The 24,912-nt window shown below is 36.9% G+C and overlaps 1 protein-coding gene across 2 annotated transcripts in view; it reads left to right on the top strand.

The window, feature by feature from the left end:
- LOC116431804 (uncharacterized) overlaps positions 1-24,912 on the top strand; it is a 151,098-nt gene that overhangs the window by 53,708 nt on the left and 72,478 nt on the right. The window contains exon 1 of one of the 2 annotated variants that reach the window (XM_076365875.1): positions 16,510-16,836. The exons of the other annotated variant lie outside the window; for it this stretch is intronic. The gene's annotated coding sequence lies outside the window, so the exon portion shown is untranslated. Of the gene's footprint in view, positions 1-16,509; positions 16,837-24,912 lie in introns of those variants that run through there. 2 annotated transcript variants of the gene reach the window in all.

Below are 24,912 nucleotides of genomic sequence, written 5' to 3'. Positions count from 1 at the left end.
GCGTTAAAGCTACGCCGGACGTTTCTGGAACCCTCGGAGAAGAATCACCTCTGAAACCCTAATTAGTTGATTATCTTGGAAAATTCGTTTTGCATTCGGAAGTTTTTCACTAGAAGTATCTTCATATTTTCTGATGAGATGAAGACATTTTGTGAGACTAACTCGAAGAGAAATGCTTCGAGGAACAAAGCTGTTTTATTTCGATACTTCTGAAGTTGATGAATCAAGTTAGTCATTTCTTCGAGTAGCATTTATTAGGTTGCAACAACAACAATGGATACAGTAATTAAAATGAAAGCATAATAAATTATAACCATAGAAACCACTAGTTTCAACATTCATAAATTATACACCGTTCAAAAGTTCCTTTCAGATCGTTTTTGGAATTTTTCTTCACTGAGATGATTTTCGACGAATTTCTGGTAATATAATAAACAAAGACATACTTACATGAACGAATGCTACAATAGAAACCACAGTATATTTAAAGGACAACTAAATTAACATGTTCAAAGGTCTATTATTACTTATTATTTATTCCTAAAAAAATATGTATCAAGAACACAGACGGTGCCGATGTTTACACAGTATCCTCTCATGCAGTATGTCCTTTATAAACCACAAGAACAAAAAGTTCGTAAAGCTTCTATTATGTAAGAGAAAGTTCGAAAATAATAATATTATTCACGTTGACGAGCAGTCTTTGCTTCTCGCGATAACTCAAAAAAAATTGGAGTGACGACTCCGTTTGGAAAAGGGAGCGGTGCGTGTAAGTATACAATTGCTAATGAGTAATTACTATTCTCTTTGAATACATTGAAATTAATGAGAAAGTATGCGACGGGAAAAGTTCATTCGTGACATGGATATCGCACCTCGTCGCCCCGTAATTATCCCGATTAATTAGTCGAGGGACAGACGAAGCTCGAAAATTGAATTGTCTGTCGCGACTTTATTGACGCTGCACACACACGCGTCGACTTAGGCTTTAGTTAATTAGTCGGCTGAAGGTCTCCATCGTTCTATAATTATTTCCCCCCTGCCTTTCGCTTTTCCGTTGGACATCGATGCTCCCTTGCGCCCTTTTCTTCGCGTAACATCGATTTCTCGTGGACGCTGCGAATCAGAGGCATTTCACATTCAAGGACAATACAGATTTCAAAGTTTCATTTTAACCTTTGCACTCCGGACACTGTCAGTACCTTAATAATCCATTTCTATAGCGAAACTTTGAAGATTCCTAAAATTTCGTTTCGGAAAAGAGCAATTACAAATATTGATTAGACTTTCAATTTCTTTGGCATTTCTATCTATTTCCATTGTATCGAAATGCTCGTTAACGAGCTGCAGTTCGCTGAAATATTTTGTAATCAACTTGTTACCGGAGCGACTGACGTAAGTCGAAGAATTTAAGGATTCGTATTCAGAGTTAACTGTCCGCGATTAGTTCTTTTGTAGGGCATCTATCAGTCAATAAGTCACGAATTAGACGTTAACTGTACTACTACCGGTAGTTACTTCCGTTTAAATTGATCGTGAAAACTGAATAGAAACGATTTGTTCATTCAAACGATGCTTCACATTGTTTTATAAGGAACGTCTTCTCTGTACAGTCAGTTGCAAATATTTACTCACATTATGTTCATTTTAACCCGTTGCACTCTGAATTTCTGTTGTATTTTTTCCTCGATAACTCTGTATTATTATTGTTAAATATAAAATTTCGCCTTGGTGTACCGTTGGCATCCATCGACGATCATGAAATTTTATTCACGATACAGTGATGGTTGATTAACACTATTTCCACCGAAAGTGACGAAAGGCACCTTTTGAGATTCTCGCTTGTAATTGTTCCTCCGGTTCCATCATTCTTCGTGAATTGAATTTCGGAGATTTCTGTTAGTCATCCCTTTGCAATCTGTGCAAAGTCACCTCTGCTCTAATAGATCGTCCGTTCTTTCAAATAACGTTTACCCGATACGTGCCAGCTAAGAGCACCGCCACTTGGCATATTGTTCTCCGGCTGATTCCTCGAAGACGTGACCTTTCGCTCGCTCCTCAAATCGCAATGTGAAACGCCGGCGCGCCGGCTGCACTTGCCGTAGATCCTGATCGTTCGTGTTGCACACCCCATCGCTTTGATCTTTGTTCCTCGCGCGGGATCCACGGAACTAATCTCGTTCCCCGGCCACGGTGAAAGGGCATCGTCTCGCCGGAGCTGGTTATCCCCGTAAAAATGGCGATTTTCTGGGAATCGCCGGGGTTCGCCACACCTACGCGCGCCACGCCATGCCACGCCACGCCACGCCACGCCACGCCACGCCGCGCCGCGCCGTGCCATGCAGCGCCGTGGTGCATCGTTTCATCCGTGGCTTGACCGCGGGGAACCCTCCCACAACGTGTTCCTTTCCTCGAAGCGTTCGTAGGATTCTGATAATACGTTGATATACCACCGTATCGCGAGGCAATCGCGTTATTTCTTTAACCCGCCGCGATTGGCTGGCAGATGGTTACTGGGTTTCTTCAATTATGCGAATTACGTGGATCGTTTGTGGTGGTTCGGCTTTAATGGGAGGAGGAATAAAGGTTTTACAGGGAAATTCGGTGGGTTTTGTTATTTCTTTCGGGGATTCTTTGATGGGATTGTGCGAACGGTTTTTGATGGAAACGAGAAATATAGTATTTACGGGGACATTTGATTGCTTTTATTTGTTTCGGGGAATTTGTTAACCCTGTTAATTGTATGAGTGGTTCTTAATGAAAAGAAAGAACGGAGTTTTTATGGGGAAATTACATAGATGGTTTTTGTTATTTGTTATGCGGAGTTTTCTGATCTGTCAATTGTGTGGATCGATTTATGATTTATACGGGGTCATGTGGTCAAATCATGGTTTATATGGGGAAATTGGATGGGTTTTGTCATTTCCTTTGCAGAGCTTTTCGATCTACACGAATTGGAGTCGTGTAGATCAATTTCGATTAACCCTTTGCACTTGGGAGGTGACTCTCAGTCACCACTTGATTTCCTACAGTGAAGCTATAAAGTTTGATATTTAATATTATACTTCATATGATGCATCAATCTGAGAAACATTGACGTAAAATAGCTTCGTCCGTCAATTCACGTGAATTTCTCGTCGAGTTGGTTTTACAAAATATCGTCTTCATCTCATCAGAAAATGTTGAAATATTTCTAGTGAAAAACTTCGGAGTGCAGAGGGTTAACAGTTAATACCAATGAAAATGATTGATAACACTATAACATTAACATTTAATTCACCCAAGAACATTTCGCCAAAGTTCTTCCTAATTCCACAAAAACAGACTATTATTCTACGTCACTCATACTCGAGCTACTCAAACATTTCAGCCCGATGCTCGAGACTTCATGGGTCCGGCAATTCTCTAACGTCCCTATGAAATCAATCTCCATTTAAGCCCGACAGGGTATCGATCAGCTTCGTGCTTTCCAAGATGCTGATACGTTCTGCTGTTCGATCTTTAATAGGTTTCGCTTCACTGGCAACCGATGACTCATGATGTAATTCGAAGAGTTACGGCTCCAGACGCCAGTTAACGACTGTTCGGGAATGTTAGGGTCTTCTGGTTCTATAAATTGGTCGCATTCGAATCCAGTACTCGCGCTTTCGCGTTGAAAACGCGTGCATCGACGATGTCCGATTGTCTTTTGATCCATCTTTCGGAAATTAATATCGTTGATGTTCTCGAATAAAGCTAACTATCATCTGCAATATTTCCATTACAATAGGGATTTCGTAGAAATGTTTATCTTGTAAAAGTTTCATACTTTCCAGACAAATATCGAACACAATAATTTTAAAACAATTTTACAGTTTTGAAAGGAGTTGATACATTGAATACACGATTTCACAGAGTAAAGTAGACAACACGGAAGAAATACATTGAATCATTTGATTGAATTGCATTATTATTACTGCAATAACTATTGCAATTGTTATTCATTAATCTAAATAATTTTCCAAGCTTAGTCATATATTCTGAATTGATTCTTTGAACTTTCCAATGACTATTATAAAATTAACCATAGGAAATGTAAACTTCCTAACGTGAAAAATGTATTTTCACACTTTCGGTAAAAATACAGTCAAAAGTGAATCACGATGAAGCCACCTTTTCATTTCAAGTTGCAAAAGTTGCAAACACTCGGAAATTTGTAAAGGTAGACCACTGAGAAGTTGAAGAAAAATACAGAACAAGAACTACTCCGAATTGATTACGTCGTTTTGCGGGTATCTAGAAAAAAAGTGGAACGTTCGAAACGATTCAAATGATTCGCAACTTTCTTGGACTAATTTACGTAGAAACAGCGGCCCGATGAAAAGCCTCGAATTGGATCGACAGAAGTGCAATTCATCTGCCTCGTATTTTCTAGCCTGCCGCGTTTCTAGTCAGTTTAACGGCCGTAATATTGCCTATAATTTTCTCCTTTTCCCCCCCTTCCCTTGTTCTTTCTCGTCCGTTCTTTCTCCCGATCGTATGTTCTCTCTTTTTCTTCGCGCGTCGGCGAAGAATTCGAAAATGCGGCGCATTCATGGCCGAGTGAGTAAGCTTGTCCGAGTTTAAACGCCTTTCTCCGCGGCTGTCCAGTTTCCTATTTGCCTGCGCGCGCTCGTAACGTTCGGTGGGAATCGTTAGACTCGTTTGATTCTAATTATTTCGAGGATAGAGATTCTTAAGTGGCGTTCGGATGTTCTGGGGTAGATCGAGTTTCGAATGTTTCTTCGATGGGATGAGTTTAACACTAGAACTACTAGAGAAGTCAAAATGACCCATTCCTGATTGCTTCGTTAACAAGTATTACACAGATAGCAGATAATTATCTGATAAATTACTGCTGAAATTGGCTCAATAGTATCAATGGTGGAGTTTCCATAGAAAAATGTCAAAAAGTCAATTTGACTGTTCGGTAGTTCTCGTGTTAAATTTTTCAGTTCTAATTATTCGGAGGATAGAGATTCTCACAGTAGCGTGTAGAAGTTCCGTGCTAGATCGTTTTTGGAATGTTTCTTCGACAGCATGAGTCTAACCCCCGTGCCCTATGATTTATTTCTCAACGATGATCAATACACCTACTTCAACTACTTCGAAAAAAGAGAAAAATTCTATGGGTATTCTGTCTACGTTTGCCCTACGATATAGTAATCGACAACAGAAGAATAATCATTTCAATTGAAAAGAATCGAGTAATATTTATGTTTATAAAATTCTGCTTAAAATATTCACCACGAGCTTCGCACGTTACTGTGACGCAATGTGTTAAATAAACCCTCGGCCAAATCGAAACGCAGGAAACTGGCCCCGCGATGATGTCCAATCAGAAAAAGCAGAAAAAGCACGATGCTTTCCCCGGCGAGGACTTTTCCCTTTCGAGGGATGGCGTCCGCGTTCGCTCGTGTTCGTGCGTGTGCGCCGTGTCTGGAAGAAGTCGCGAGAAACCGACGGTGATCGCGCGCGTTTTCGCGTATCAACGTCAGGTTCTTGAATGATTCATTCCCGGGGAATGCAGTGTGGCAATGCACTTGGGGCGAAGCGAGCGAGCGAGACAGTGGAAGGTCCGGGGGGAATAACGGAGAACAGAAGAAGAGGCCGATCGACGTGTGGTGTCTGCACGCTCCGACGATTCCCTTCGAGCCAAGCGTTTCCACCTCGCGAGAAGTCGTCCGGATGTTACGTCACGATTGACCCGGTCTCTGCCCGTTGCTCGAACCCGATGGCGCACCGATTCCTTTCGCAGCTGTTGCTCGAGGAAGCTGCGCCTCGCTGCTGTTGCTGCGTTTTCTGCTGCTTCTTCTGCTTCCTCTGGCACTCCTGCAAGATCCAACAGCTTTTTGTCGAATTTCTGCTTTACATTTACGCACACTGCTCCTTTTAACGCGTAGACACTGTCTTTGCTCCGTGTTTCTCGTGAATGTTTGTAGACTTTTTAATGGGAACGTGGAAACTGTTTGGAATTTTGGTTTGATTTGTGTATCTAGTGACGTATCTAGTGTTTTTCTTGTTTTAAAAATGGAATTCTTTGTTATCGTTGGTTTGATCTTTTTAATCGTGCAGTCGAGAGGTGAATCTTAGCACTTGATTCGATAGAGTACTATTGTTAAGTTTGATTTTGAACGTTGATCTTTCTGTTATGCAATATGTGGAGTATTGGAATGAAACAGCTTCATGAATTCACGTGTAATTTCTCCTTAAATAAGTTTCCAAGAATATCGTTCGTGTTTCAGAAAGTGTAGAATATTTATAGGAAAATCCTCGAGCAAAGGGTTCATTTAGGTTTCTACTTTAAATAGTTCCCGCGTGTTAACCGTGAAAGTTATACGAAAGTTTCTTGTAGAAGACGATTCTATAGATTCTCCGAAGTCAGATGCATTGATTTTAGTAGTAATATAAACATTTAAGTTAGACGTGTTTAAAAAATCTGGGATCACTTCGAAACATCAACACGCCGATTTTCCGAATATATTTTCCTTTATTTTGTGAATTAAGGTTGCGAGAAGAAATCTAACTACATCGCACGATAGAATGGACCCTTCTCTCAGATACTATCAAAGAAAGTTGCAGTAAAGATGTTCTTTTCCATGAAAAAACTGAAATAGTTCCAGGAGACACGAGATACCGCCAGTGGTTCTCAACGTCGACGATGGCCTGATGTTACGCTCCGCTCGATATAGCTTGAATTGTCCTATAATTCGAGTAATAAATTCAAAAGTAACATCCCATGATTGTATTTCCAAATTATTCGTCTTTTGTACGCAATATATTTTACAGCATCCAATGCTCCGATTTGCGAAGTATTTTATTTCACGTGAGACACTGAAAAGCGAAAGTAGCTCTTTAAACGGCAATTATGATTCATCACATTTACGGTGGCTGGTGAAAAAAGGCTGCGATATTTCAAGCTGTCCTTGAGCCAGTCTCCTATTCTCTACCCTTGATGTCTTTATTTACAATTGGGAGATCCCGACCTGCAGTTCCGAATTCAGTACTCGTCAAAGATGAGTGGATTTATGAGAACACAGATCACTTTGCTAATTTTCATCGTAGAATTGTGTCATCTTCCTCGAAATGTTCTCTCGAGATTAGAACGTTGCAAATTACTCATTCGAACGTCTACAGAACGGCATTTTGACGTGCACTATTATGTTAAGAAAATTCAAATGGTATATTTGAGTTACTCAAGATTTTAATTAAAATTGGAGGAGTTTTTATCGTCTGATTGCAGTTACCTTACACCTTTACAATGTAAATAAAATGAATGTAATTTTATCCTCTAATTTACGCGAAATGTCTTTGCTTCTTTTAATCACAGCCTGTTTTCATTAGGAGATTACAGATTGATATTCGAAGGATCATTTTATCTTTGAAAGTCAACCGTTAGGTTGGCGCACCGATTTTCAGGACGTTATTTTCGAATTTTGCAGTATCGAATTTTAGGTTTGCGCTACGATGTACCTAGTGTTTCAGAAAATGTGGTCAGTTTTCACCATATGGAGCGATAGCCGGATTAAACTTAATTGATCGCTCAAGGCCACTTCCCCGACAATGAATCACGCTAGATGTACAGAGTGTCCCAAAAGTAGGGGACCGTCTGCGATACGTGTCATATGAAATGTTTATTTTTTCCTTAAATAGCAAATGAAAACTAACGGGAATTGAAATTAAAAGTAAAAAGTATTAAAATTCAAATTCAGATTCACATAAAAAATTAAATTAAAGGACATCGATACTATTTACACCATTTTTCTTAGCTTTAACAAGTCGAAGAAATAAAAAATTTTGCAGGATAAAAGGAATATTAATTAATTGAAACACTAACTTTTAAAACAACGAAATAATCTTTTCAATTTACATATACGCAAACAATTCGTAAGTAAACTGTTTAACAGAATTATTTAGAATCCGTACATTCATACCAAAAATATAAAAACCTACTAATAATAAAACAAAATATTTTATTTTCTCAAGATTAATATATTTCAACCCTTCGTACTCATATATCATGCTGGAGATGACAATACTTCGTTATAGAAAATTGGAAATGGTTATCAAAATTATAGTACTTTAACAGACTATAAAAATAAAAGCTTATTCCAACAATAATAAATAAAACAAACATAAAACGTTGAATTCTCTGTAAATTTCTTTAACTTCTTTTCCTAAAAATAAATGCAACAACATAAAACTTCACAACAACATTGAAAATAAATCAAGTCCAAAGGGCTAAAAAGGTAAAATCAGAACGTGTTTCGGAGGATTCCGTATTTTCGAGACACCCTGTGAGTCCCACATTTGCTTCGTGCCAGTTGGTCTGCCCATTTGACAGACATATAGCGTGTGGCAGTAGATTCTGGTGAAAGAACTGAGCGATAGAGCGATGGGGTAGTCAGAGAGCAGGGGTGGGAATTACCCCTGAACAGCCTTGAACGGCCTGTTGATATTGCTGTTCGACGGTAGTGACTCACTGTCGTTGGTTCAACTGTCCTGGCCTTATCTACGGAATCTCAGAATTAAACATAAACTAGGACATAGACCACCTGTGGAAATATCATTGCGTATCAGCGGAGCACTCCTTAGCATGTCATGTGTTCGACAATGACGAACAATCGATTACTTCATTAATGCGTTGCATGCCGGAAACGAGAAATCCCCTTTAACGCTAGATGTAATTTAACACTAAATGAAATTCCATTTAACACTAGATTTACGGAATCCGTCAATTTGACGGATATTGAATATTCTAAACATTATTCAGTAGGTTTCAGTCGATTCTGATTCGCGCAATTATGTGAATATGCATTACAATACTCTGATGCTGCAATTTTCGCGATTTATATAGAAGAACACGTAGTTTTCTAGGAACAATAGAGTGAAGTGTAGAACAAACGTTCGTAAATATAGTGGTAAACTTACCTTTGAACTTTGCTAACTACCACAGCATTTAACACTAGAATTAACGGATTTTTCTCCAGTCATTGAAAAGGTAACTGAAGTTTCTCTGAGAAATTACTAAAGAAATTAATTAATCGGTACACAATCTACAGTGCAGATCAACTGAAGTCTCAATAGTTGCACTATTTAGTTACTACAGAGAAATTTCGTAAAGACAATTTGATTGCTCGGTGGTTCCAGCGTTAACCCCCTGCCTTATAATTGCTTTCGGAACTGTGATCGATCTAACTACTTTATTATTAATAATTTACCGAAAATAAGAGTAAATATAAGAGTATTCCAGTTTTATTCTGCCAACGCGTCCTCTAAAGAATAATCATTGATAATAGAGAAATAATATATAATTTGCATTCAATGAAATTTAACAATTTTAATGCATGTTAAATCTTATTCGAAATCTTCAAATAAGAAATTGAATAATTTCGAGGTATGTTAAATCTTCTTTGAAATCTTCAAATAAGAAATTGCAAAGAAGAAATTTCATAATTTCGATGTACGTTAAATCTTATTTGAAATCTTCAAATAAAAAATTTCAAAAGAAATTTCATAATTTTGATGCATGTTAAATCTTAGTTGAAACCTTCAAATAAGAAATTGCAAAGAAGAAATTGAATAATTTTGATGTACGTTAAATCTTATTTGAAACCTTCAATTAAGAAATTTCATAATTTCGATGAACGTTAAATCTTCTTTGAAACCTTCAATTAAGAAATTTCATAATTTCGATGTACGTTAAATCTTCTTTGAAATCTTCGCCTCGATTGACACGATATTGCAGAGCAAGGGGTTAAACATATAAAATCACGAACCAACGCAAACATACGTACGGATAAGTCACCGATGATTAATACGACTCGTTCGTATAGATTTATATTCGATTAAACGAAACTCTCGGTTTCTCGGCGCGCCCCGGCGCGAGCCAAAAAGGAAAAAGGTCAGTCAATCCGAGTTTCACGCCCAACATTCACGCCCACGCATACGCGCGCATACGCGAGAAGCTGCTCAAACACTGCCACGTGTTGTGGATCAGCAGTTTCGAACCACGTCTCGCTCCCTAATTCTTTCCCCTCGCCTGGTCCTGTTAATGTAATTGTCAGATATCAGGGCGCACTCGTTAGCGCTCTTTGTTTGTAGATCTAATAGCCGATAGTGGCTCGCGTTTTAATTCGAACGAATGCCCACGTAAGTACTCCGCCCGATGAGAGAACATTTATGGTGGGTTCGAGGAATAATGGAACAATATTCAGGATGATCGAGGAAACCCATGTTTCTTTCACAAAGGTGGAAGAGATATTATTAATACTCTACGCTCAAGTGGAGTTTCTCAGTGTCCAATTCATTTGATACAGCAGAATCGTAAAGTTTGCTATTTAATGTTACAATTTGTATAATGCATGATCATGGGGAATATTGAAATGAAATGATTATATTGCTTGATTTGTATACGATTTCTTGTTAATTTAGTTTTGGAAAATGTCGTCTGTGTCTCGTTAAAAGATGTTAACGAATTTTCGTGTTTGCAAGGTTAAGTTATAAATAAATTGTCGAAGCGTTCCAGCATCGCAACACGAGTGGTCACTCTTGACAACCATATTTATTCTCGTAAAAGTCGAAATGACCCATTAAAGTAAACTTTGTCCGAGGCGTATAAAATAATTTGCACTTAACGTTCCGATTGTAAAGCGTTATCGTCGTTGTAACACTTCTTCTGTAATCCAAACCGTGTTCGGAGTGATAAAAAATTCGTGAACTTTATATTCTTCTGCTCCGCGCGGACCGTGCACCAGGGACCAGAAACCGGTACGACTTCTGTTCTCGGACGAGCCAGATAAGCCCTTTCCTCCCTTTCTCTTCCTTCTCGTTTGCTTCTTCTTCTTCTTCTTCTTCTTCTTCTTCTTCTTCTTCTTCTTCTTCTTCTGCTTCTTCTGCTTCTTCTGCTTCTTCTTCTTGTGCTTCTTGTACTTCTTCTTCTTGTTAGTAATCCCTTCTCCCGTTATTAATCTCACAAAGAGTTGCACCAAGTGCAACGAGGTTACACTTGGAACAAAGGATTCTTTTAATTATTGCAACATTTATTTTTAGCTTCTGAAGGTTGCAATGGTTTTATTACCTTCGTCGAACTTAGAAGCACAGTAAACGGAATAACTAATTCTTTTAAAATTGTGCTCTTAAATTTTGAGCGCTGTAGTTGATTGGTAGCTTTTTGAAAATTTTAAATAAGGCTTTTTGTTGATTGGATATACGGTAATTGACTGAGTAGTTGGACTGTTTATGATGATTTGGTGATTTTTTTAGAATTTTAATTAAATTTCTTTGTTGATTATGTATACAGTACTAAGTAATGAGACTGTTTTTAATAATTCAGTAGTGATATTTTTAAAAGTGAATGCGATAGATTTTATATTCGAAATCTAAATACTAGTTTATCGTGTTCTTCGTGTACATATTTAATGTATTCATAGAAAACCTGCAAAATATTTAGTTCTATAATTCGATAGTCTCGAAAGGTTTGCTATCAAACGATTGCGACACGCACAAAATCGCGAGGTATTACGAAAATTCCTGAAGCATTTGTTACTCATTCCTATTGAACTGTAACGAACGTTTAAGAACCTTCCAATGAATAAAATACTGTTATCATACGCGCGGGAATGACACGTAACGATAAAATCGACGCAAGATTTTTCGTTTGAACGGTGGTGTAAGTGCTCGGTGATTTATGAAAGCGAGTTATGCATTTCGGACGTAAATACTTCAACGGATCCTGCGAGAAAACCTGCGAAAATGAAAAAATACCGCGGACAGCAACAAATAACGTCCAACAACTTCGACAGATTTATTGAACGCGTATGCTAAAAATAACAGGCTGCGTCGGAGATCTTAAATATTTGAAAACTGACGTATAGAAGCTACAAGATAAATTGACAAACGATTAAAATAATTTATTGAATGAGTTTATGAATCAGTTCTCCATATTAATTCCCATATAATGAAGTATTATATATATATATATATATATATATATATATATATATATATATATATATTATAATAATAAATTAAGAATAAAGAATAATATATTATTATATATAATATACAAAAGTTAATTCTAATATAACGATACAGTCAATAAAAGAATTAAATTAAACAAATTAAATTAGAATAATATCTATATCACTAATGAATAATATATTATTATATACAATATACAAAAGTTAATTCCGATATAACAATAATCCAATAAAAAAATTGTTCGAGTCCAAGCAGCAAATGAAAAATTCCAGTCATATCGAATATTTTTATAATTTATAATCTCTCTCCATGTATAATTCAAGACTAAATTATTTAACCCTTTGCACTCCTAAGTCGAGTGTGACATGTTATTCCCAGGTGTGACTCTTTTCAATACTATTATTTATTTTCAATTATTATTTTATCTTATTTTATTCCATTATTTTATATTTATTATTATTATCAATTTAAAATATTATTTATTTTCAATATTATTAGTAGGAAGAATCGTTTGCTCTCTACGCACTACCTATTTTCTCAAATGCGTTTCACAGAAAATATCCTAATAACAGAGTCATCAAGGGAAAAATACAAAAAGAAATTCCGAATGCAAAGAGGACGAATGAGAGATTTCAATGACGTAACTCGAAGTATCAATTCCAAGTTCCCGAAGTGTTATCGAATTTCCCTTTTCCACTGAAACGTTTCGTCCTCCCGATTTATTCCATCGAAAGGGATTATCTCTGCGTTTTTTCTTCGTCGACTACGATTCCCGAAGACGCAGTGTTACCGAACGGAACACATGACTCCGCGAGAGATCGCCGTAAATGTAGTACTGTCTCATATCGTTGAATTTATTGCATGCTTTCTACATTTATGGTGATTCGACAGCGCTTTATAGTGCGGCGTCTCAGAACCTGTAGGAGCAAGTCTCGTCGCCGCGAGTATCTTCGATACTTTTAATACTATATAAACATAGCGTACGCTCGGAGTACATAACGTAAGCCGACCGGGCGGTTTCGTCTAGAGAAAAAAACACGAACGGTGTGTGTACGTGCACAACGAGAAACGCGTGTTAACATATCGCGCGGATCAACGTTGCCGGCTTGTCATAGACTGGTAAGCGCGGACTGCTAACCGAACCGCGAATGTTATGTAAATTAACACTGGAACTACCAGTCAAAATCACTGATTTCCAGTTTGGTTTGCAATTATCGATATATGAACGAGACAATTTGACTCGTATTGAAGCATTTATAAGCATTATTTGGTAAATAATTATTTTATTAGAAATTTTCTTTAACCCCTTAACGCACAGTTTTTTTGAAAAAAAAACCGGCCAAAAAAATCAATTTTGATATACTGTGCTTTTGTTCCATGGAAAAAGGCTATATTTTATTCTTGAATAAATAAGTGTTATAGCTTACAATCCCATGTAAATGATAAATATCAATAAAACGATTTTTTTTTCTTTGCTTTCACATTGTTATTTTCACAGTTTGGCCTGTTTAGCGCGCTCGAATTAACTCGAGCGTACAGGTTAAGGGGTTAATTATAATTTCTTAACTTATGTATATTCCCTCATTCGATTCGTTTTTGAGGATGTCGTCTAGAATAATTAGAAACTGTTGAATATTTCTAGTGAAAGACTGTCGAGTGCAATGGGTTAAAAGCAATCGATATTTGAAATGGTCTGGAAAATACAGTAGAGACTAATCCAATCGTGTTACTATTCCTATTAGTATCTCTATGGTTGAGTCTCATCTCTCTGGTTGCATCGATCATAGTTACAAAATGAATCATAATGCAAGGGGTTAATCTATCGTTTAAAAAATCAGTGCACTTTATAAGCGAGATATAACCGAAATTTCCGGTGCACGGAATGTAACCCTTTGCACTCGGAAGCTTTTCACTAGAATCGTTCGACACTTTCCGATGAGACATAGACGACATTATTTGAAAGCAACCAATTCAAAACCATACGTAAATTAAGAAATAAAGCTATTTTATATAGATATTTCTCCCATTGATGCATTATACAAAACTAAATATTATATACACTTTGTAAGTTTGTTATGTCTAATCAAATGAGTCACCTCTCGAGTGCAAAGAGTTAACCAGTAAACCTGTAACCTCGCCTACTGTTACAAGAAAAAGTTACAAGTTTCCCACAACAAAAATCCGATCTAAAGCGACACTTGTCGCCGAGAATCATGCATTATACAAAAGTGAATATTATGTATAATACTTTGTAAGTTTCTTATATCAAATCAAATGAGAGTACCACTCAAGGTCAAAGGGGTAACCAGTGAACCTGTAACCTCGTCTACTGTTACAAGAAAAAGTTACAAGTTTTCCCACAAGAAAATCCGATCTAAAGCGACACTTGTCGCCGAGAATGAACGTAGCCGGTAGAGACAGAGTATTTCCGGTTCCGATAATTCGGTTGACAGCGAAGACCACTTCACGTCGGTGAACAGAATTGCGATTGCGGATGCCTGATAATTTCACGCTCTATTAATTGGTCCGTAAGAGCATCGAGGATGGCGATCGCAAAATTTTACAGAGCTTATCGTCCTAGATGACGTGGCCCGTCCGTGCACGTATACGGTTCTCCATACATATGTAAATAGACGCGGAATAAACGGAACGCTATAATAACAATGAGCAACCGGCGCAAGGTGGGGAGGGGAAAATAGCAGGGTCCGGTAAATGTGTACGGCGAAAGATGAAGGGGGGCAGTGTGACGCATGGTCTACGGCACGAGGGAACACCATTATTCCCCTAACGCGTCGAGAATGTTGAACGCTTTAATCTAGAAGAAGGAGTGGATTGACGAAAGTTGTTTGAGCATTGCGCGTATCAATATGCATGAGACCGACGCTGGCTGCCCGGCAGCATGACTCCCTCCTCACGGTTCCGGTCATCTTCCGTCCCAGAAGTCGAGTTTTTAATGCTGTCTTGCATTGGCTTCTCTTTTTCTGCTCGTTTATTCATTGGATATCTAGTTGTACAAGTTATAATCGTTACTTTGAGTAACCGATGATCAATTTTGGGTACTCTAAAGGTTTTCATTAAAAATATGGAATATCTTTTAATGAGATTTGATAGTAGAACTATGGTACCAGTCAAAAGGACAGGTGTCGAGTTTTATTTTTATTTTATTTTACTTGAATACTATAATGAATGTTTAAAGAAACTGAAAATAATCTATTGTTAGGAAATGCTCGGTAGTTCCAGTATTAATTAACAGTCAAAATGACAGATTTCGAGCTTAATATTAAACTTAATTTTAAATATTAAATTTGATCCTTTTGATCATTCAAATTGTATGGCAACTGAGACGCCTCTGGAATGCAAAGTAGTAGCTCTGACACGGCTATCAATTCTGCTATATGTTTGGAATACCATTTTGAAAAATAGGAACATATAATTTATTAATCATTTTTTTGCACTATTTCCAATTCTACAGTATATCCTTTAACGAAAACAGAACACGACTAAACCGAAGAGGATTAAACGAACAAAGCAATACTGAAAAATGAGAAAGTGATCGGGTCAAGAAAAAGCCGAAGACCACAGCAGGGTTAATTACAATTCGTCACGACGAATTATTCCTGCGTCTCGCCGGTGAGAGAAAGTTCACGATCGTCAAACTTGCATTCCCATTCTCGACGATCCTGTATTCTTCATCATCCTACAGTACACAGAACACCATAACATTATAATCTTTCATTTCCCACCATCTTCTAGAAAGAACGATCAAAGTTAATCTACCTTTTAACATGAATCTCAAAGACACAACTAATTCCTCCAAAACATTCTTCAATATCACCCGTTAATCCATACTTTCTAACTTAAACGTCTAACATAAACCTACTGCACCTGTCAAAACACCTGGTCCTACAAGCACCGCTACAAGCACGCATCGAAAATCCCTAAAAAAATCAATATCAACCTCCATAATCTCCAAAACCCTCTGCATCGATCATATCAAATATTCAAATACTCGATACTCTGAAACGAAACCAATAACCATCCAACCTGATGCGTTCTAACCTCAACTCCACGTTGCAGGTCTCGAATCATCCACAAACCCTTCAGCCAAGCTACCCGACCGTCTTCGTCTCGCTTGAAAAATTCCAATTCGCGTTTAAATCCGTCTTCCAAACATCGGATCAGCTGAAAATATCGATATCCTGCTGAAAAGTTGGAAAGATCCGAGCGACGATTTCACGGATCCTGGCACGCTACGTACCAGATCGCAATCTCGACGAGCGCGAGGCAGACGGTCCGGTGTTGCGGCCGCGGGTTGCGGGTGCAGCGGGGGGGCGTGCCCGCTTCGGATGGCGTTGGCCAGAGATGGTTGAGAACCTCGCGGGGCGAGAGGAGGGGAGGGCCCGAGCGATGACCGTGCGGCTCGGGGTGGGGGTTGCGAAAGGACCAATCAAGCCGAGAGCCGACGAGGGTGGCGTGAGTCATCGGCAACGGTCTGGTGGCGACATCCGGTGGCCGGCAGTCTGCCAGTCGGTCGCGAAACGCCACGCCCGCTGTTCGAAATCTGCAAGAATTCTCTCCTCTCGTCTCCGCTGTCTCTCTCTGCGTGTGTGTTCCGATAGACCGGGGCCCTCGTACGATCGTTTTGCGAACGCGAGGGGAACCGGCCGGCCGGCCCGAATCTCTCTCTTTCTGCGCACGCGAGCGGACGAGCGGCCGCGAACAATTTTCACCAGCTGACCGACCGAGAGGCAGCCGGCTCTCCTCGTCGTGTGGTGTTCTTTCTGTGACGGCTACCCGCCTGGACCACGTTTTCCGCCGGTGCCGGTATACGATAGTGTGAGTCAACACCTCTAATCGATTCTGTTGTTGTTGTTGTTGTTTGCCGCATACGCGACGAGGAAAATCCTTGGCGCGAGTGTTTACCCTCGTACCTAGTGTAATTCTCACGGAATAGCACGTAGATCGCGTACCCCGCGCGAAACCAACCGCGGTTTCTCGAGTCTCGCTCGCCGGCCGGCGATACAAGGGATAAGGATCCCTCGAATTTTCTTACTGATTCTATCTTATCACGTGCCTTAGGGGTAATGAGATGGAACGAGAGTTTAGTAAGACGGTAATTTGTTGATGCACAACGGTTGATCTCTTGTTTCTATTCGGGCTTCTTTTTGGGTTTTTCATTTTGATGTGTAGAGTCTGAGTCTAGGGGAATTTTGTTTATGCTAGATTTTTCGAAGAATTTTTTGGTGGTTTGTTGTTAATTGGTTGGGATCTAAGGGCTTGAGGTGTTGAATTCGTGGATTTAAGATATTTGTTAATTGGTAGATTAGACTGTAGTGGATTTGTGTTTGTGGCATAGAAACATACTTGTTTTTTTATATTTATTCTGGTTTGCCGGTTCGATTTTTTGTTTTTTTTTCGTTTTCTTTTTTAGTTTGAAGTATAGATTTTGAATCTGGGGGAATTTTATGTTTATGGTAGTCTTTTTCGAGGAATTTTCTGGCAGTTTGTGTTTAACACGTTGAATGCTAGGGGGGTCACCGGTGACCCCCGCCCGGATCAAATTACTGTAATCCTTTCAGTTAAACGATGATTATTAAAAAACATTCCTATATTGTAAATAGCGTTACATAATGCGTTGACATTCAGCAAGACCCGCTTGCGATAATAACAACGCAATTCAGTTAAACAATTTAATATTGTATTTTTTTCATTTCGCGTATTTTACACCTTAAAAACCGTGCAGCATTCAGCGTGTTAATTGTTTATAATCATAGTGCTGGAGGAGGTGTTGAACTATTCGTGAATTTAAGAAATTTGTTAATTAGTAGATTATTCTGTAGTGGATTTGTGGAATAGAACCACATTTCTTTATTCATATTTATTCTCATAACTGTTTGTCGATTCGAGATTTACGGTAAATCGAAGTATAATGTTAAATTTCGAGTTATAAATGTCGAGATAATTGCTAATGATTTTTTTTGTTGATATTAATCGATGTTAATCAGAGTGTCTAAGGATATTACCGCTCGCGGATTTTTATCGCAAATAATTATCCAGGAGTGGAGCTATTTACGCCGTACTGGTGTACAGAGAAAGTTTTTCAAACCGGATCTTAAAAGAATTGTGAAACTTTGGGATTATGTAGGGGGTGTCTCGGAAAGTAATACGTGCAGTTTTGCTTTAATCGCCTGAAGTCAATTCTAAGAATGAAATTTTATTTCTTCCCACTTTTCTTGCGACACTAAAATTTTGGAAAGTTATACCCTATTAACAAGGCCTATGGAAAGTTATGTAAAAACAGATAGAAGATACTAATTATTATTTTCTTTTTTTTTCATTTTTTTTTCTTTTTTTTTTTTTTTTGAGGAATCATTAAGGTCTATTTCCACAGGAGTGTAACATTTTTTAGAACATTGTATCGTCATTTAATTATACTATAAATAGATTTTCTATTACTGTACAATAATGCGTAAATTGTTATTTAATTTTAACTTTTTGAAATTTTGCAGTGTGTGATGTGTTTTTGCAATTTTTCTATGGTGAACCATGAAATTGTGTTAAAAGTGCAATTGAATACATAGTGCCGTGGTGGTAGAAACGATTTTATGGGAATACTCGTTTTTTTTAGCACTGTTTACCGCGAAATAATAAAATTTGATTTCTCACGCACTTGTGTTACGACTCATTTATCGTTCGCTTTCACCAAACCAGTGTACACCGAAATTGCCTGGTACCAAGGAAACTCCGTAATTATACCGTACTTCAATGTAATTTTCTGATCTGTAAATTTTGATTTCTCGTTACATTTTGTTGATTGTCAAACAACTTTGAAACTATATCTCGATTTTAATTTTGTTCATTAAACTGTTCTTTTTATTCAGTTGATTTAAACGACTGCATTTTACAGTGGTATAATTGATGCAACACTTTTTCCCAAGAAAGTTACGTTAAATTATTCACATCATTGAAATGACGTCTATAAATATACAATAAATCAAAGCACTTCGTTTAATGAAATTAAAACTTAATAGTCAGTAGCATAGTGGTTACTTCTTTATTCTTTTTTAAATTTCTATCAAATTCAATCCACTGAATACTACATTAAACAAATGAATTTTCAAGTTTGGACAAAAAATTGTCATCTTTGTCATTAGATGCTGGATTACCAGTATCACGAATCAACTAGTTGACTAATATCGTGTATTGTAATATTCACGAAAAAGATATTTGACCTTAATTTTATTTACTGTAATTTTCATAGAAAATATTTGTTTTTAATACAGTTCAGTAATAAAAGTTTCTCAAGTTTGAACTTGTTTATCTTCCTTTTGGTAAACTAAAATCACAGTCTTTCAAAAATAAATAATTTTTACTCAGTAGAACCCAACTAACTACCCAAAATTAGTATTAAAAAAATGTGAAAATGATTTTACTTTCTTTACATTGTATCTTCGTTATTATGCACTTTTTTTCTATACAAAAATAACTAAATAATTTATATTTAAATTATCCTTTGCACTAAAGTAGAGTACATAAAAATTGAAAAAATATTTTAAATTATAAATAATTTTAAAATTCTCGGGAAATGGGTTAAAACCGTTAACGGTGACACCTTATTTCGCATACGTCGTGTCGCATTTTGCTACTTTACTGGAGCGGCGCCGAACATTAACTTCTTGGATTTCAATAACAAGTGACACTAATCTATAGGCTACAGACCGAAACTGAAAACCACAAGAATGTCTCGTGGCACAGTTTTCCGTCGAAGATGATAAACTCAAGCGTGATTCATAGTTACTTTGGACTTTACATTTTGCTGTTACAGACTGCCTCACTGCAATTGTAATTTAACAGGTCTTTGAAATATATTGCATTTTCTTTTCATATATTTAAAAAACATATTTATATCTAGTTATACAAATTGTAATCGTTACTTTGAGTAACCGATGATTAACCTTGTGCACTTCAAAAGTTTCTCATTAAAAATATAGAAAATCATTTGACGATTTATTAAATTTCTTTCTGCAATTGTAATTTAATAAGTTTTTTAAATATATATATTATTTTCTTTTCATATATGTTAAAAACAAATTTATATCTAATTATACAAATTACGAACGTTACTTTGAGTAACCGATGATTAACCTTGTGCACTCTAAAAGTTTCTCATTATATATATATATATATAGAAAATCATTTGACGAATACCATTGTTTTCAAAAATTGTGACAAAATTTGGCAGGTCGTAAATATAGAAATAGCAATCATTAAAAAATTGAAGCTTTCCGAAATGTACAACTATGATTTTATAATGTATTTGATATTTCAACTGATAATGTTAAATGAAACACCCTGTATCGTGAGTAAACACTCCGCACGTATTGTATTCGTTATCCAGCGGAAGCAGTATTATTAACCTATTTTTCGCCGATTACATAATGAGAGAAAACAATAAGAAGATTTTAATAAATGTGATTTATATAATACTGAAGTAATGCGTTTCAATGGATTTTAAAACGTTACATTCCCATGCTTCGAGGGAACATCTGTTGCTAACGCAACTTGAACGTAATACTTTTTTTATTAAAAGCTTCTAATTTTTTTTTTTTTAAATAAGGATACTACAATTTATTGAGAACAAATTTATTTTAATTTAATTTTGTTGGTGTAAACTTTCGAATGAATGAAATGTAAATATGTTTTATTGATTATTTACGGTGAGTTTAGAAAAAAGAAGCAGGTTAGATATAACTTTCTCCAGTTTATCTAAGCTACTCTAGATTGCCTTTTCAATTTCTGTATGGCGAGCACTTGATTTTTCAATTATAAATACCATTACTGTTACGTGTACTAAGATTTCTGTTTCTTTGCGTTAAAACCTGTTCGTTAATTCTGTCGTTATAAAGTGGTCCTATTAAGCACTGTTACAAAATAGATGAATCAAAGGACAATAGGTTGAGGAAATAGTTTAGACTGTATTAGAAGTGTCACTGAGTGTTCACTTGACAATCAAAGTGTAAACCCTTTGCACTCGACAGTATTTGTCATCACAAATATTTATTATTTTCTATTGAAATATTGATAATACTGTCAGCAAGTATCAAAAGAAATTCTTACAATAAATTAAGGGTTAGTATTAATTTATTCCTGACTAGGATACTTAACAGAAAACTGAATATTGAATTTCAATGTTCATAATTTCACTATACTGAATCAAATGGAAAATGAGAACCACTCAACAATATTTTTCACTATAAATATATACTATTTTCTATTGAAATATTGATAATGCTGTCACCAAGTATCAAAGGAAATTCTTCCATAAATTAAGAATTGGTATTAATTTATTTCTAAGTTGATACCTAATACAATATTGAATATTGAATTTCAGTATTCATAATTTCGCTATACTGAATCAAATGGAAAATGAGAACCACTCAACAATATTTTTCATCGTAAATATTTATTATTGTCTACAGAAATATTCGTAACACAAGTATCAAAGGAAATTCTTCCGTAAATTAAGGGTTGAAACTAATTTATTTCTCAGTGAATACCAAATACAAAACTGAACATTAAATTTCGATGTTCTGAATTTCCCTATATCGACTCACCTCTCAATAACAAAGAGATAAAACCCCAATGATAAGGGGAAAAACAGTTTCCACTGATCCTGTCACATAACTCAGGATATCGGCCGAAGGAGGAAGCCGGCCGCAGCTTTCACGATTTACAGGTCAGGCGACTGGCGTCGCGTCCCATGAAGCGTTCGCGAAATTCGCCAATTAGCTCGCTCGTAGCGAACGTAATGTGTAACAGGAAGTAAAATCGAGACTCCGCGAGAAAGGTGGCCGCGAATTTTCCTCGGTCCGTAACTCTAGGTGCTCGCGCACCGCGCACGGCCGTGCTTAATTGCATTTTGCGCTGCAGCTAAGCGCTGCATGTGCCGGGGATCATCCCGTCGCGACGCGTCGGATGGAGTAGTAGGAATGAAAGCAGAGATCAATACGTAGTTTTTTCTGCTAATTAAACAATCAACATTCCCATTATCATAAATGTATGCAATATATACATATCACTTTTTCTATTAATTAAACCATCAACATTTCTGTCATAGATATATACAATATATACATATCACATTTTTTCGTTAATTAAACAATCAACATTTCTATTATCATAGATATATACAATATATACATATCACTTTTTCTACTAATTAAACAATCAAAATTTCCATTACCATAGGTATACACAATATGTACCGACCAAACCAAGACCGCGCACGGCCGTGCTTAATTGCATTTTGCGCTGCAGCTAAGCGCTGCATGTGCCAGAGATCCCGTCGCGTCGCGTCGGATGTAGTAGGAATGAAAGCAGAGCGAGTGCGGTAAGCCGCAGCCCTTGTAACCGAACACCGTGCGGCCGGACAACGGCCAGAAACAGAAAAAACCCCGACCGCCGTTCGAAAAACCGATCTTCGACTTTCCGTTTGAAAAGTGTTCGATGTCTTCGAGGTGTACAAGGTGTCCCGTGCTAACTGGGACGAGTCGCTGTCGTAGAAACCGATCTGCTGCGGGATGCAAGCTAACGCTGCAGTTCCTGATGAACAGCAATTTTCCTTGTCTGTTATTTTTGACGCTAGAACTATCAAGTGAGTCTAAAATGACCAATTGCTAATTTATTCTTTTAGAATTACTGAAGGTGCAGACATTTCTTTAATTTCTTGCTCTATGATTTATTTCGGAATTGTGGTTGATACTACTTTATCGTTAATCATTAGGGAAAGAAAAGATTTGGTTTATTCTATGTCTACGTTTACTCCGAAGGTTAACTACTGATAATAGACAAGCGATACTTAATTTATATTTTTAAAACATGAATAATAGTTAGGTTTTTCATATTCAGTTTAATATTCGTCACGAGTCTGACAGAATATTGTAAGACAAGGGGTTAAGAAATGATTGAAAATTTAGTAATACCTAAACTGAAATATAAACCAGTTGAAATCTGCATAAATTCACGCTTATAGCGTTTACTAAGGAATTTTTAAAAGACGGTTTAAGGGCTCGGTAGTTCTAATCCTAAAGCTTAATTTAATTAGTGCTAATCCCTAAGTTTAATGTCAGCAGCCACCTCCCAGTTTATGGAAAAGACACAAACATTTTGACCCTTTGAACTCTGTTATAAAGTAAAGTCCTTTAACCTCCAATACTGCACCAGTTATAATATTAAATATTTTAATGAATCTCAAAGAAACTACCCTAAAATTATTCGATTTTTCACAGATCCAAATTTTGTGCTAAGAAGGAAAATGAAAGATCGAAGAAATGTTATAGCATTTCTTATTTTCGCTAGGAATACTATAAAAATTAGTTGCAGTTGTTGATAGATTACAAAACAACCTGGACTGCTGAGAGTTAAAACAAAGGCTAAAAGTTTTCTAGAGCAGCCCCACTAATTTTAGCTACGAGTTGCCACTGTGTTGAATAATAAATAAATTAATTGAATGATATCAGTTGAAATGAACAAAATGGCCTGCGCGTGGTGTGTTAATGTAAAATCATCCCCTGCCATGTTGCACCGTCGGTTACGGGACGACACCCTGTATATCCTGTGTCCGCTGCCAAATATTTATGTACTCGTATTGTATTTATTCCCCCTGCAATTCCCTCTTTCCAGCAAACTGCACGTTCAGTTTTATGAGCAACTATACATCATAGTCATTCGTTCCTCCCCTCGCATCGAACCTATCGTCAACACACGAAATCGTGGGGTTTTTCGTACATGGGCAACCATGGACCCATCTGTTACATCCAAGTTTCTTTTCCTTCACGTAGCACAGTGTCTCGAGTAGGCAGGAAATCCATAACTTTTAAACCAATCAATTTTCGACCGAAGAATACTGATACCTTTTTAGGAGGAGCATAAATCTTCATCAGATGCTGTCTCTATAAACAAATATATTAACCCCTTGGCTACTGTTGGCGCCTAAAGGCGCTTGAAAAATTTGGTTTCGATGTACTGTTGGCGCCTTTGGGCGCCCGGAAATTATTATTGACAATAGTTGCAGGAAAACTCGCTTAGATTTGACGTAAGTGAATTTTAATTCAACAACTACATCTTCCGTTAGTCATATATTACATAAATGTGACTATTTTCGAGTGGTTTAATTTATTTCAATTCAGTGTTTTCATAGATTTAATACACTTTCTTAGAGATATGCGTTGACGCAAAATTCTGCCATAGCCAAAGGGTTAAGTGTACTGGAAAGTTCTGTCGGTTTTTGAATGAAAAGAGAGTGATATATTGTCGATAGAGTTAACGGTAGAACTACTTTCGGTAGATCGCTTAAACTGACTTTTACCAATTTCTGTATGAAAACCATAAGCGTGCGTTTATTAAGAATTCAGTTGAGTTTTACTTCAGGTTTGATATTACTGAATCGATTAACAGTTTCGTTAATCGTTTCTCGTAGAAGTATCCGAAGCTTTTCAGTAATTGTGAAAGAAGAAATCGAGAACCAGTAATTTTCTAGTGTTAATATTTACTGGACAATATCATTTCTATCGTTGCTAAGAACCTCCCCCCAACGTGATGATAATTTCTGGATTAAGAATACTGATACGTTTTTATAAGTAGCATAAATCTTCATCAGTTACTGAATGAAAAGAAAGTAATACATTCTCGATACACTTATTAATATTTACTGGACAATATAATTTCTTGCTAATAACCTCTTCCCAGCGTGATGGTAATTTCTGGATTCCATTTCTGTAGAATGACTCATGCATGGAAAGTCGGGATGACATTACCGAACAGAACTTTCCCATATACCTAATATATTTTTATTCGAAAAACTATGATAAAGCTTAATTCTGTATTCATTTATGTATTCCGTATGTACTCTTT

The sequence above is a fragment of the Nomia melanderi genome, chromosome 3 (assembly GCF_051020985.1).
Source record: "Nomia melanderi isolate GNS246 chromosome 3, iyNomMela1, whole genome shotgun sequence".
Taxonomy (NCBI): domain Eukaryota; kingdom Metazoa; phylum Arthropoda; class Insecta; order Hymenoptera; family Halictidae; genus Nomia; species Nomia melanderi.
Note: the sequence above shows the minus strand (reverse complement) of the source record. Positions and strands in the feature narration are given on the sequence as shown.